Source organism: Atractosteus spatula (assembly GCF_055471065.1).
Source record: "Atractosteus spatula isolate fAtrSpa1 chromosome 26 unlocalized genomic scaffold, fAtrSpa1.hap1 SUPER_26_unloc_1, whole genome shotgun sequence".
Lineage (NCBI taxonomy): Eukaryota > Metazoa > Chordata > Actinopteri > Semionotiformes > Lepisosteidae > Atractosteus > Atractosteus spatula.
The window spans coordinates 2,837,716-2,851,442 of NW_028296644.1; the positions used below are offsets into that span (position 1 = coordinate 2,837,716).

A 13,727-nucleotide genomic window follows, 5' to 3' on the forward strand; every position below is an offset into this window, starting at 1 on the left:
ACAAACCCCATTACGTGCCGGTGAGCATCGATCATTTTAACAACATCACTATTGAAATAAAGACGGATCAAAATGAGCACGTCATTTGCATTTGGAAAGGTCATTGTCAAGCTGCATTTCAGACCTGTGAAAGCAACAAACATCTAAAAGGATGACGGTCATCAAGAGCTACGGGGATCCTTCTTTGTATACGTACTACTACAAACAACAGGCTGGTTATGGATTACCAGGATTTTCAGGGCTACCGGTTCAGTACGGCGCGGGTATCGGGGGTATTTTCAGAGAGCTATTTAGAAAAGCTGTGCCTTTTCTGAAACGAGGATTTGAAATAGCTAAGCCGCACATGGCATCGGTGGCTAAAAACATCGCCAAAAACGTGGTCAGCAACGTTACAAGCGCGGTCATGTCCAAGGTGGCTGCACATCAGCAGCAAGGTTCGGGTCTAGCATACATCCGCAGGGGTGTCAAGAGAAAAAGACAGACGTCATTATCTCACCGTCGGGGGCCTCCGAAACCTCATAAAAGAACGGCTAAGCGCAGACAGTCAACTCATAAAAGCTTCAGGTCGACCAAGAAGGGCGTGACACACCGCAATCAACGAGATACAAAACCAGACACATTTTAAATATGGCTTTTGTTCATGGCGGGTCTGCAGAATGCACCAAGTCAGAGCTGGACATATTTCAATTAGCGCCTACCCAAAAAGCATCGAGAAAAGCTTTTACATAGAAGTTCCACCCCTCATGGCCCTAACAGAAAACGCACCTCTGGAGTTCTACGTCGCAGGCAACAGAGAAGATTATTTAGATTTAAACAACACGCTGCTCTATTTGACTTGTAAAATAACGGAATCAGACGTTCAGGACATTGATGCGGCAGCCCGTGTGAGTCTGGTGAATTACCCCATCGCTGCCATCTTCAGCCAGGTTGACATCACCGTAGGAGACCGATTGATCAGCCATAGCAACAACTACTATCCTTACAGAGCCTTTATAGAGTCTGTCCTGAACTACAGTGAAGAGACGCTGAAGACGCAGTATTCAACAGGGCTCTTTTACAAAGACACAGCCGGGCAACACGAGTTCACAATTTTGGATGGCCCCAATCAGGGGTTCCGAAAAAGAGCATCATACACGACGCAAAGCCGAAAACTGGAGCTCCTGTGTCACATTCACGCAGACCTGTTTTTTCAGGACAAACTACTACTGAATGGCGTAGACCTGAAAATAAAACTCACGCGCAACAGAGATGCTTTCTGCTTAATAAACAATGTCGGAGAACACAAACTGAGCGTACTCTCTGCATCTTTGTTTGTGAAAAGAGTCAGAGTGTCACCCAGGGTCAGACTGGGACACGCCGAAGCACTCCTGACGGCCAACGCTAAATACCCCATAGACCGCGTACAGATGAAAGTCTTCAGTCTGCCTGCATTGAGCCGTGTGTGTGACCAAGAAAACCTCTTTCTCGGGCAGTTACCCAAAGTGGTAATTTTGGGGTTTGTGGACAACGTGGCATTCAGCGGCAGTTTTACACAAAACCCCTTCAATTTTAAACACTACAACGTTAACTTTCTGGCTCTCTACTCTGACGGTGAACAAATCCCCACTAAACCGCTTCAACCAGACTTCCAGAATGGACATTGCGTCCGTGAATATTTTAATCTGGTGGAAACATCCGGGAAGCGTCTGAAAGACAAACCACTTCTGGTGGACCGCGAGGAGTACACGCGCGGTTACACATTGTTCGCTTTCAATCTCAGCCCCGACGACGAGTGCACAGGTCATTATTCACTTATCAAAACAGGTAATCTGAGAGCTGAAATAGGCTTCGCGCAACCGCTACCCACTACAGTTAACATGGTTGTGTACGCACTGTTCGACAACGTGATAGAGCTTGATATGAGACGTCAAGTCATTTATGACTTCAGCTAAAAAGCACGGGAGGCCACACAACCTGCACATAAAGATGAACACCAAACAGCTGGAAGACATTCTAACCCGAGACCGCTACACCCGAGACAGTTTTCTAAGCATGTTCCCCAGTGATGCCCTACCGCGAGAGAGACTGGCACGGCGCCCTCTGAGTTTAATAGTTAATACTCACCCACACGACCGCCCCGGTGAACACTGGCTTGCTATTTACTTACCCGATGACGGGGGAGCAGAATTTTTCGACTCCTACGGATTTTCACCCGAAGCCTTTTTTCTTTCCCAAGAACATTATTGATTTCTTAAACAGAAATGCTAATTCCATATTTTACAACAACAGACAATTGCAAGATTCTTTTGTGGTGACCTGCGGTCTACATTGCGTCTTTTTTCTATACCATAGATGTAAAGGCTTATCTTTTAGAAACATTTTAGAACTTTATTCTACAAATGCAATCCAGAATGACCGCATGGTGGAAATGTTTCTGAAAAACAGACGCCGTGTGAGAAGGAGACCCCTGTACCCTTTTAAGCCATTTGAAAATACGAATGTTCAATTATGCGGGTGTTTACAACAATTTAAAACATGTCATAAATGTTAATCGACCGTCTAAAATAAAAATGAAATCGAACCATTTCATTGTCTGTGTGGTTATTATTTAAAAAAGAACACAAAACATGAATTAAAATCAATACAATATTTTTATTATACATTCGCGGTTATAGCGCTCAAGCTTTTTTTAATACATGTTACATCCAAGCCATATTATTACAAACATTTTTAACTATATTGCTCACGCTTTTTAATATACATTTCAAGTCATTTATCACAAACACACATACCCAGAGAAAAAATGTTACAAAGACAACCATGTGGGTCTAGGTATTAATGATTGTCTCCTTTCAGCAGTTATCTTAGAGACCGGGTCGACTGTCGACAACTCTACCGGTTGTTTTAAAGTTTTGACCGACGCTGCACACCCCAGCGGGGTAGCCTTGAGCTTTTCAAGTATGTCTCGGTTACCAGCGTTGGCTAGCAGGGTGCCCGGCACGTTGATTACTGCCATAGCCTCCATGAACACATCCCGACCTTTTGGCTTCTTACTGACCGCAACTGGTTGCTGCTGTGTGAGAGCCCTGACAAGATCAATCATGTGAGAGCTCTCAACAGGTGCCCCCTTGTACACAAATTTCCCTTTTTCATTCCAGGCTATTAATGGTTCATTGCAGGCCATGGTCTTTAACAGTATCTCTGCATTTCTCCGGAACCGCTGAGACACGCTGTCCAAAATATACCCAAAGTCAGCATCGCTCGATGACGGCTGTTGTGCTAACGTGCGTGATAGCTCGGCGGGTGCATTTTCCGGTAGTACAACAGTTAAAGTCCCCTTTTCGGAAGTCTCCTGGCGTACTAATGTCAAATACCGTTGTAACACCTGACTGTACAATTTCACTTTTTCATATTCCGCAAGATGTGAGTTCTGAAGAATGTCTCTCATTTCATCATCCAACCGGCGGGTTGTTATTTTTCTCACATCGCTTTCGAGCCCAGACTGCTCTCAGAGTCGATCGAGCTGTTTCTGAGGTACCAGGTACATTTTTTCAGCGTGCTCCATTATTGACGTTGTAGAAGCCCCGTAATCAATTGTACTGCAATACTCAACAGGGTCCAGATAAAACCGCCGGACTGGTTCACCAAGAGTCTCTTTCTTTTAAGAGAAAGACCCTTTCGACTCAAAGTCTTTATAAGCTTACGCTTTCTCTTCAGGGTCCCAAACTGCTTAGCAGATAACGGTATGTTCCCTTTCAAGGTATTCAAGGCGATTTCAGCTATGGCCTGTACAAGATCATTTGTAGCCCTGCAGAGAATAGCTTTCCGCTGATTGGGTGCGGCTTTTACCAGAAAATGTAAGAGAGTCAGGTTTCTCTGAATGCGTGAAGACATGACGACGCTCCGAACGTGTTTTTTCGACTTAGTCTGTGGTTGCGAGATCACCGACTTTTAGATTATTTAAATACATAAGCCGTGGGTACATCTGGGGGGAAAAGATCTGTTCGCAAGCGATAGTCATCTGGGGTGTCGGCATTTAAATCCACCAACCAGTAACTGAAAGGTTTTTTAGTAGCGTCATCGAACGCTTCCAAAAAAAATTTGGCTTTACCGGGGTACATCTGCCCCGGGACAGGGTTGTAATCTGTAGTTTATCTCTAGGGTTTTTAAACAGCACCATGTACTTTGTATTTAACGCTATGGTTCTACTTTTCCGGCCTTGACAAAACACATTTTGGACGATATACATGATGCTGAGGTTTTGGTGGTGTACGTATTTGGTAAAAGCTTTTTCTATCTCATTATTTTCACACGCAGACTCCATCAAATCATCAACTATAATCAAATTTACTCTACCCGGCGGCAGTAGCTGGTCGTCGGAAAACGACGTCAGTAGTCCTTCTATAAACTGAATGTATGGAAATTTCACAAGCAACTCAGTGTATAGAGGTTGCCAGCAGCTGTAACACCAGACTATGTTTTCGGGTTTACGAGTCATAACGGTATCACCATTCTCCAAGAGTTGTTTTATAAAATAACTTTTACCGCAATTCGAGGGTCCGGACAAAATGCATGAAAAAGGGTGTTTAAACCTGACATCCATCGTGTTAATATCCGTAGGGCAACGGTGTCAAATTTTCTTGCAGCACCTTCTTGTCGTACACCACCTTCTGGGTTTTCTTTAAGGTCTGGGTCTCAATGCGCCAATCCTTTTTAACACGCACGATCATTGGCTGTTGAATAGAAATGTGTTTAAATTCCCGGCACTCTGCATAAGGGTTAACACCATAGTCAAAAACCAAGTCCAGACTCTCAAAGTTAACTTTTTCACAATTGTTCACATTGAACATAATGCCTTTCACCTTTAAACAGGCTTTCCCGCCAGACAGCTTGTACCCGTACGACTTGGGTCCTGTTGACACAGACTCGGTGATGTGTTGTCCAGCATCGATTTCACTGGTCAGCTCACCCAAATAGTAACCCAGCCCCGGATTCCACTCACCCTCCCGGCTCACAAAGATAACGGAATCTGTGTCGTGGTACAGACAGCGGCCCTGCAAAGCATTTAGCAGGTTGTATAACTCCAAGTGGGCACAGGCGGTTGTAACGCTAGCGATGAAAATGTTAGTGTTTGAATGGCCTGTATAGTGGTGTTGAGTGTGTTTCCACGTAACACAGGCTGTGTTTTCATCGATAAACTTGCAGGCTGACACCTCATGATATGGCGTAAATAAGTACCTGAACAATTCATCGGGGTTTCTCACAATGGTGGTCTGTGGTAAATTGTCTCTTTGCCCATACTTGCCCCACAAACGGTTCGAGGCAAGGTTTCAAAGCTGTCTTTTGGCCGGATTCTTTTTAATGTTGCCGGGGTCCAGCCAGACACCCTCTTTTTCATAATATTCGCTGATATATCTTTGTTGTTTCGTGACATCTGTACACCACTCTGGAAACCCCGAAGCTTCCTATTTCCCTTTCAGATGCAGTTTGATGTAGTCGGAAAAAAGATTGTGTGAGTCCTTTTCGAAATGCCAAATTTCGTAAATTTTACACACTCTATACCCCAGATCTAAGGCCATCTGTAATTCAGGGGTGCACCAGACACCAGTCAAGGCGCGATCTTCATCACTGTGCTCTCAGGGAGTGGTCTGTTTTGTTTCAGCACACATACGACACAGTGTGAAAAACAGTTTTTTGTCAATTTTGGTTGGAAGAACTGGAAAGTACAAACGTCTGGGTGGGTAAACTTTCACCTTCGCTAAACCGAAATACTGTTTTAAATCTCCAAAGTTGTTATATATTATTCTGGGGTGCCCCAGTGGGTATTTTTTAGTTTTGTTCACAAACGGATACAGACTGGTGAAATCATAGTAATGAATTTTTTCACTGGGCTGCGCTGTGTAATGCAAACAAATAGCATTTGTTCTCCCCCCAAAAAGCGAATCGCGCGGTTGCAGAGGCTCTGGTAACTGAGCAGCTGTTAGAAATTTACCCAAGTCTCCATTTTCAACAAGCACGTCTCTGAACTCGTGCTCCCACAAAACACGCACGTTAAAACCTCTCATTTTGAGAAAATTAATTTTCACCATCGTCTTTCTGTACAACCAACCAAAAGTAGTGTTTGTCAGCGGATTAAAATCGTTTTCACAATAACAAACGCTACAACCGTGAAAAAAGCAACCGTTGAACTCAAAGGCTGTCTGCACTCCGTCAATTACAGCATAACCATCCAGAAAATATGGTCCAACCTTGAACTCACCGGCCGTGATTAACGCGTGTTGGATTTTAACGGGCTCTGTGTGTTCGATGTACATAAGCCACTGAATGCTGGGTGTAGAAAATCGTTTTTGCTGGCGGTGGTAATTGTCATGGGGTAGCAACGCTATCGTCTCTTCCTGTAAGAACATAATTCTGAACATGGCCATGCAGACACTAGCGATTTTCACAAACTGAAAGGGGTCGATGCAACAACGCAGGCGGCCCCTGACTCAGTCACACGTGTCTGTCTGGTCATATTCATGACCTTGTCCCGAAACCTGACACAGCCTTCTCTTAGAATTGCCACATCCAACTGGCAGTAGCGTTTCAACTCTCTCTGTAAGTTAAAGACACTTCCCTTGCATTCTTCATACGAAACCAAAAACTCTGCTTTCTCGCTCGGCAGCATGTAGTTAACACCATAAAGTTCTGGCGGCGGCATCGGGCCGACATAATTTTGGTTTTCGGAAGTGTTCATCAAGTGTGGAAAATGACCCTTACCCCCGGGGAACCCCATGGCTGCCGGCAGTTTGCTTAATTTCATAGGTAGAAAGCTTGGAGAATCGATAAATCTGATGTTCAGAGCTTTTACGGTCATACACATTATCTTACCACCCTGATTAATTAGTTCAACGTCCATCTTTTCATCTAACAACTGTCTGATTACTAGGTAATTGTCATATCCCTTGCCATTGTGCGATATGAACGTATGGTTTTTGAAACGTCCATCGGTAAATTTACACACAAAATCCTTTAGACAAGTTTCACCATAGAATTCCCAGCTTCGTTTATTGTCAATATGAAGGGCGTGGACGTAATCTGGTATGTGTGTCCCCGTTTCTTGCATGCATTCAAAGTCGAAAAAAATGTACTTGTTTGAAATTTTGGGGTTGTCCAAAGGCGGTATGTAGCACAAATGTGTGGCAGGGGTGTCGATCACGTTGTTACAACGCGAGCACAGTTTCTCTTTACATTTGTGACTTGCTAGGTTATAAACCCCACATTTCTCACAAAAGACCCAGCGCTCACACTTACTAACACCCGTCGCCGCATTCTGAAAGTGTCTCGCCAAACACTGAGAGCTACGACAAAAGACCTTACAGGCCGGGCAATTCTGAATTTCTGCATCAATTTCGGAGCTGTACAAAATCATTCGCCCCGATGTTTGGAGAAAGTTCATCCAATATTCTCTGGACTGCACCATGCACAGCGTCTATAGCCTGTACATACGAGGCTATTCTGTCAAGATTAACAAAATGAAATTCTTCATGGTGCTCTGTTGCTCTAAAATTATTATGAGACCTGTTATAACTACGTATACGCTCCAGGAAAACTAAGGGGTCTCTATTCGCTCCTGCACCGCCACCAACCTGATTCAGATCATTCAGCACAACCGGTTCTCGGTTTTCAAAGTTACCGACATCCTGTTCTGCTACAGCAGCCCCGGGAATTAAGTTATTTTCTACCACTGCATTCTCATTGCGTGGTTCTGGCGGCCCTTGGGAAATCTGATGCCTCTCTCTGAATCTTTTGCGACGCAACAAACATGCTTTTGACAGTTTAATTCTTTTATTAATGTACAAACACTTGATGTTGGCAAGCGGTCGGTCTTTTAAACACTTTTTAGACCGCATGTTTAGTCATTTATCCCTGTGGGTCTTCGCCAATGAACCATGAAATAGCATTATCAGGTAATGAAATCCAGAGTTTAGAGTGGCATCCTCTTTAGAAAATCCGTCTAAGAGTCTAGCGGCGTAAACCTTATCGGCTTTGGAAACACGGAATGTACACGTGCTAAAGCGGCTCTTAGATTCTCTAAATCCCGCTTTTTATCCACCTCATTAGTGCCCACCGTTGATACTAACTGTGTAATATACCGCACTGAGTCTCGCACATCACCAAACACCAAGTCTCTAATTGCGTTATTATTTCGCTCCAAAGGCTTGACACGTTTGGTTTTGGGCAGAGTATTAATAGCCGCCTTCGATGCAATCACCCCCTTAGGGTCCGACGTTTCCGCCACATTTGTTTCGCCGCTCGTCGATACAGCTGCTGAGTGAATAAATAAAAGACTTTTTAATAACACGCCAATGCTCCATATCTCAAAATCAGAAAACTACACTGTGATAAAAATAAAAGACTTTTCAACACAACAATCAATGCGTTCTAAACGGTCAAATTCAGAAAACTACGATAACTATGATAAAAACGCCACACATGTGGCGCATCCTTACACAAAGGGCTGCGGGTGAATGGAACAAGTTACCCAGACATGTTGTTACACCAGTTTCCTTTAAGACTGTGGTGGCGCTACTGGGTCAAGCGGCATGGTTAACGGCATATAGACCCATGGCACAGACCAGTCGCTTTTAACTTTAAAGGCTAAGCAGTTTTAAAATAAGGCTTTTTAACACCCCCAAACAAAAAACTACGCGAACTAGGATCTTTCAACGAATTAACATTCTAACAAAAGAAGTAACGGTTGCCGTAAGTGGATCATAACACATCTTGACCATCCTTAAATTATATTAACCTTTGGTTGTTGATTTGAGATGTTTTGAGCTCGTTGACCCCGTTAACGTGTTAGCGCGGCATCGCAGTTTATTTTTTGAAGGTCCGGGTTCTGCACGGAGAGGGAAAATACCATTAGTGAAAGAACTCAACGCCGCAAATTACCAAAAAATAGAAAAATGGTGGGAATTTTTATTATAGACACGTTTAAATGGGCATGCTAAAAAAATGTTTTATATAATACCGACCTCTTCTCCCAGGCGATCTGATAATATGCTCCGCACCCTCTGGTATAACGTGAAAATCTGCATGTGTCTCCACAAGGTTTTGCGGTGGTATTGTAAACCGAAACGAGGTTTTTTAAACGTGTAGCGACTTGTCCCTTCGCCCACGTCTGTGGAATAGACACATACGTGTATTGGTGTGGAGAAAGAACCCCTGTGTCTTTAAGACTCACATGGTCGTAAAGCGTTATTCAAAGCATTGTCGTAATTACTCACCAGTGTTGGGTTGTGCCGTAACTGGTCTTTTTAGAGTTGTTGTTTTCGGGGCTAATGGAAATGAATGGATACACACAGTCACGAACACATTACGGAACAACTCCCTGGTAATTCCATTATAATAATTCAATATTGCCTAGTATACAAATATTATACAACGTTTTGCAACTATAGCTAACATGAGACATGCACCGTGACGTTGTAATTTTCTCACAATAAGCCAGATATACATAACAGATATACGAGAGTCCTCGTCTTCGTCTATCAAATCGAACAGTGTTAAGTCTGTAAATAGACTATCTTCAGACTGTTGTAATTGATCGGTGTGATCCATTCTGACGAGTTAGTCGATAACGCGAGACTGTAAGAATTGGAATCCATCCAAAACTTCGCCTGTTACACCGCTGGTACTTATACCCCAAACCGATAAACATTCTCTTCTAAGAAACACACATGGCCCCCCCATAAAACCATTAATCTTAGGTATCATTGGGCGTGCACGTACTGGTCTGTAGAAATTATTTTAAAAAACATTTTAGAAAACGTTTTACACCGTTATAATGTTAAAATCTATATTGTTTTAAGACATACAACAGTGTCTAAATTTCATAGCGGTTAAAACGTGGTGAAAATGTGCCTCGGTGTCTGTGTTTGATTCACCAACAGACCACTAAGAATATTATTAAGCAAAATGTTTTTTATTAACGGTAACGCTATAAGAAAATGTATCTATTCTTTATAGCGACGTGTTCACAAACCAAGCTTGACGTTTTGAGGTTTTATTTTTTTGGGATGCGATGTTAAGAACATTTTTGCGTGAAATACATGTGGTGATTGTAAATTAGAAAACTTTACATGAATATAAAATGTATATACAAAACAGCATTTAAAACAAATGAAAAACTATAACTCCTATATCCGTCCGTTTATTGTCACTGTTAATTGTACCCGCTTAAAATTTAAAAATTTTATAAACTTTCACGCTGAGGTCAATTTTAACCCCCTCCCCCCCACTCTGCATTCCAGAGCTTTTAACTACCGTGACGCTGACCCCCCCCTCACCCGCACCACCGCACGTCTCCAAAATATCTCTTATACGTGATTTTAAAACTTTAAGATCAATCCGTTAAAGTATAAAGAACAACACCCATCATTTGTTGCCTGTTAATACCTTAAAGACTTTTATGCTTACGGTGTGTGGAAATTTATTTCAAACTTTCGAAAAAAGCTGTCGCGAATGTGTTATTAAAAATAAGCTGTGTCTTATTACATTATTTTATAACTTTAAGACCAACCCCGCGTGTTCAAAATTTCTTGTCTGGTCAAACACATCATTTGTGTTTGTCTTGTGTGTTAATACTTTTAAAGTTTAAAACTTAAAAACTGATAAGTGAATACTTTTCGCAGCGCGCCCCTGGAGCTGTCAGACACCACCCGTTGTTGGGAGCTGCGAAGATGGCTTCTTTGTGTGGAGAAACACCGGGGTCCGCTGCTCTACAAAGTGAAGAGGTAGGTGGCTAAAATATTTTTTCTGATCGTGGAATTGTTGTATCGGCGCTTAGTGTATGTCATTTTAATACTTGGTCTTCTTTTTAGCAAAAACCCGACCCCTGTGATGGGGTGACAGCGGCGGGCGTGTGAGTTCAGATGGGGTACCAGATATTGAAGAACTGCCGGGTGTTAGCGATGATACCTCGCTACAAATGGTAAATATTAACGAAAAACTTTAGCTCAAAAGTGTGTTAAATGCTCGATATTTTAGGTACAAAGCATTTCTATTTTGTTAAGCCTTCCTTTTCTTTTTCCTTTAATAGAATAAAGAGGAGGTCGACGGGTCAATCTTCAGACTACCAGCACAACTGAATGTTTCGTGTCTATGCTTGTGTGTTCGACCAAATGTTAATAAAGCTGATGCCCAACCAGGTTTAGCTAACGATGTCCCTAATGAGCCCGATGTTATGGCCCAGATTGTGAAAGCAGTAGTTTATTGCATCTTCAAACACTGTTTAAAGGGGGTTCTGGTTGATGACTGCCCGGCCTGTTTGATTGACCATCCCGGTCAGCGGGGTCACACACCTGTCTGTCGGGTACACAGATGGGTTTGAAGATGTGACGGTTGCCGCTTTAGAAATTTATAAGTCTCTCAGTTTAGCCCGAATTCTATCGGCTGTTCTGTACACCACCAGGTGTATGGGTTTGTACACCATTACAAATGACACTGAGCGGGACATAAAACAGTTGCTGAAAAACATAATTGACGACCGCTCCCCATACGCGCATGTACACACCATACTTGAACAGCTGGATGAAAAATTAGTAGCCGTGACTTTTGATGCGTTGCAAAAGAAACACTATTCTTATTTTTACAGACGCAAAAAAAAAGATCTATGTAAAATGTGAATACAGCTTTCACTCTGTTTTACAGACCCGGGTGTGCCATCGTCCGAAGAATGAAGAATTTCGAATGTATACGTCTGAATTCTTACTAAGAGTGCTTTACACACTTCTCTCTACAAAGCCTGATATGCAAAACAAAGAGTCGAATGCTAATGTCCTTAAATTTGTTAAAGAGATAGATGTGTATGTCAAGAACTTGAATGAAATTATTGCGGATCTGATGTTTTCAGATCAGAAACAGAAGCCTGGGGGGTTCTACAGTGTGTATTCCAAAATACAGTGTGTTTTGCACAGAACCTGTGGTAACACCATCCCGCTGATTACGCAGGCAAATTTTTTTGCTCTGTTAGATCGGATCGCCCAGTGTGGTTCGCATGGCTTTAGACATGGGGAGCGGAAGGGGGTTATGAATGCTTTTTCAGATGCCTCAAAGTTTCTCAGCAATGTTGGGGTGGTGGTTACGCGTACTGAACTAATTTTCCGCACCAACATTTAATTGTTGAATGCAAACAGGAGCCGGTAACGCATTTGTACTGCGATGTTTCTGTGTTTGAAACCTACTGTTGAAATAAAGCGGTTCACATTTCACATACTTGCAAACAGGAGTCTGTAACTTGTGTAAAAAGTGTACTGCGCTGTTTCTGTGTTTGAAAACCCACTGTTGAAATAAAGCGGTTCACATTTCACATGGTGTTTGTCCTGCGAGTTCTTTCCGTGAGACTTTACGCAGTCAGTGTGTGTGTGTTTGCTTACAACCCTGATGCCTCTGAGACACGGCTTGTGCAGCGTATAAGCACCCCGGCCACCCGACCGCGGCTGGTGCCGCTCACACCCCGGAATCTCGCGGCCATCACCAGACTCCCCGCGCCGCCGTAACTACCCGATTCCCTAGGGTTATAATAGAGCGCACTCAACCCCGCTGCAGACATGGTCCCCTTCCAAACCAATACACACTTTCACACACCTAAAGCGAGGGATGCGCCGCCTTGGGGCTTTTGGACCCTGAGGCTCCGGACAGACCGGCCAGGGAGGGGAAGGCGGGAGTTCCGACCCTTAACGACACACCATTGGCTCCTGAGGGGGCGTGACATGCACACATAACAACACGCCATTGGCTGGAAAAAGGGTGCGTGGTACCTGTCAAAAGTTTGACAAAAAATGTCGCTTTATACTACTACTACTGTTTCCTCCAGCGGTATAGTATTGCAGTGAGACAGCACGATGCCTGCAAGACTATGTCACGCTAAACGCCACAGATTGTGTTTGTCCGTTCGTGTCAGTCGTCCTGCAGCTACGGGAAGTGGGACACAAACATGCTGCAATGCTTTCAGGACGTTAGGATTTGTTTGTGCAACATCTGAGGAGAGTACTTGTGGCTTGAATGTGAACTGTACGTGCCCGCCCCCTTTCCTCTGTAGTGCATGAGTTCCTCCCGGCATGCCCATTGTCATTGTTCTGTCATCTTGTATTTAAAGGGTTGTTTTTCTGCTGCTGAAAATAAGCAACGGTTTTCTCACAACGCCCTTTGTTCCCGATGGAGACCTTGTCTGTCATGAAATTCTTCAAAAATCTCAAGCTATAAGAAGAAGACGACAAATATGAAGCGTTACAGCAACGACATGCCATGAGACGATTGATAACGATTTCCATAGGATCCCCGCGGTTGCCTGGCAACCGTCAGCTTTGCGCAGTGGCAGTACCATAGCATGTGAGGTTTAGCCGAGGCGCGATTATTGCTAGTTGAAAACTTTTCCCAATACCCCGCTTCCGCCGGTTTGCAATACAATCGGCGAAAGCAATTTTTGACAGTCTCGTCAGAGACTGAGCAAGGTGTTTAAAGACAGATTTTGTCATGGTGACATCATGGTAGAAAGAAACGAGCTTGTTTCTTCTCAACAGAAACGTTCTTTAGGTGTTTCAGCGCTATGCAGGGAGCAGCGTCTGTCGAGATTACTTTTGAGACAGCGCGAAACGCAGTGTGTCGTCAGTTTGATTTCATATTGCTCGTAGCGACGCCCGGCTTTTGTCTGTCAAACGTTAGGATGGGCTTCTTCATGCTGCATCGTCGGCATGAGTGGAGCT

General features: G+C 43.5%; 1 long non-coding RNA gene and 1 other non-coding gene across 2 annotated transcripts; both read left to right on the forward strand.

Annotated features, from left to right (window-relative positions):
* The first annotated feature begins 9,294 nt into the window (after positions 1 to 9,294).
* Positions 9,295 to 10,916, forward strand: LOC148810686 (uncharacterized). Its single transcript, XR_016086622.1, has 3 exons — positions 9,295 to 9,355; positions 10,656 to 10,757; positions 10,845 to 10,916. It is a non-coding gene; the product is annotated as an uncharacterized LOC148810686 (long non-coding RNA).
* A 2,408-nt stretch (positions 10,917 to 13,324) lies between these two features.
* On the forward strand, positions 13,325 to 13,466 carry LOC148810687 (U4 spliceosomal RNA). The gene has a single exon (XR_016086747.1). It is a non-coding gene; the product is annotated as a U4 spliceosomal RNA (small nuclear RNA).
* Positions 13,467 to 13,727: the final 261 nt, after the last annotated feature.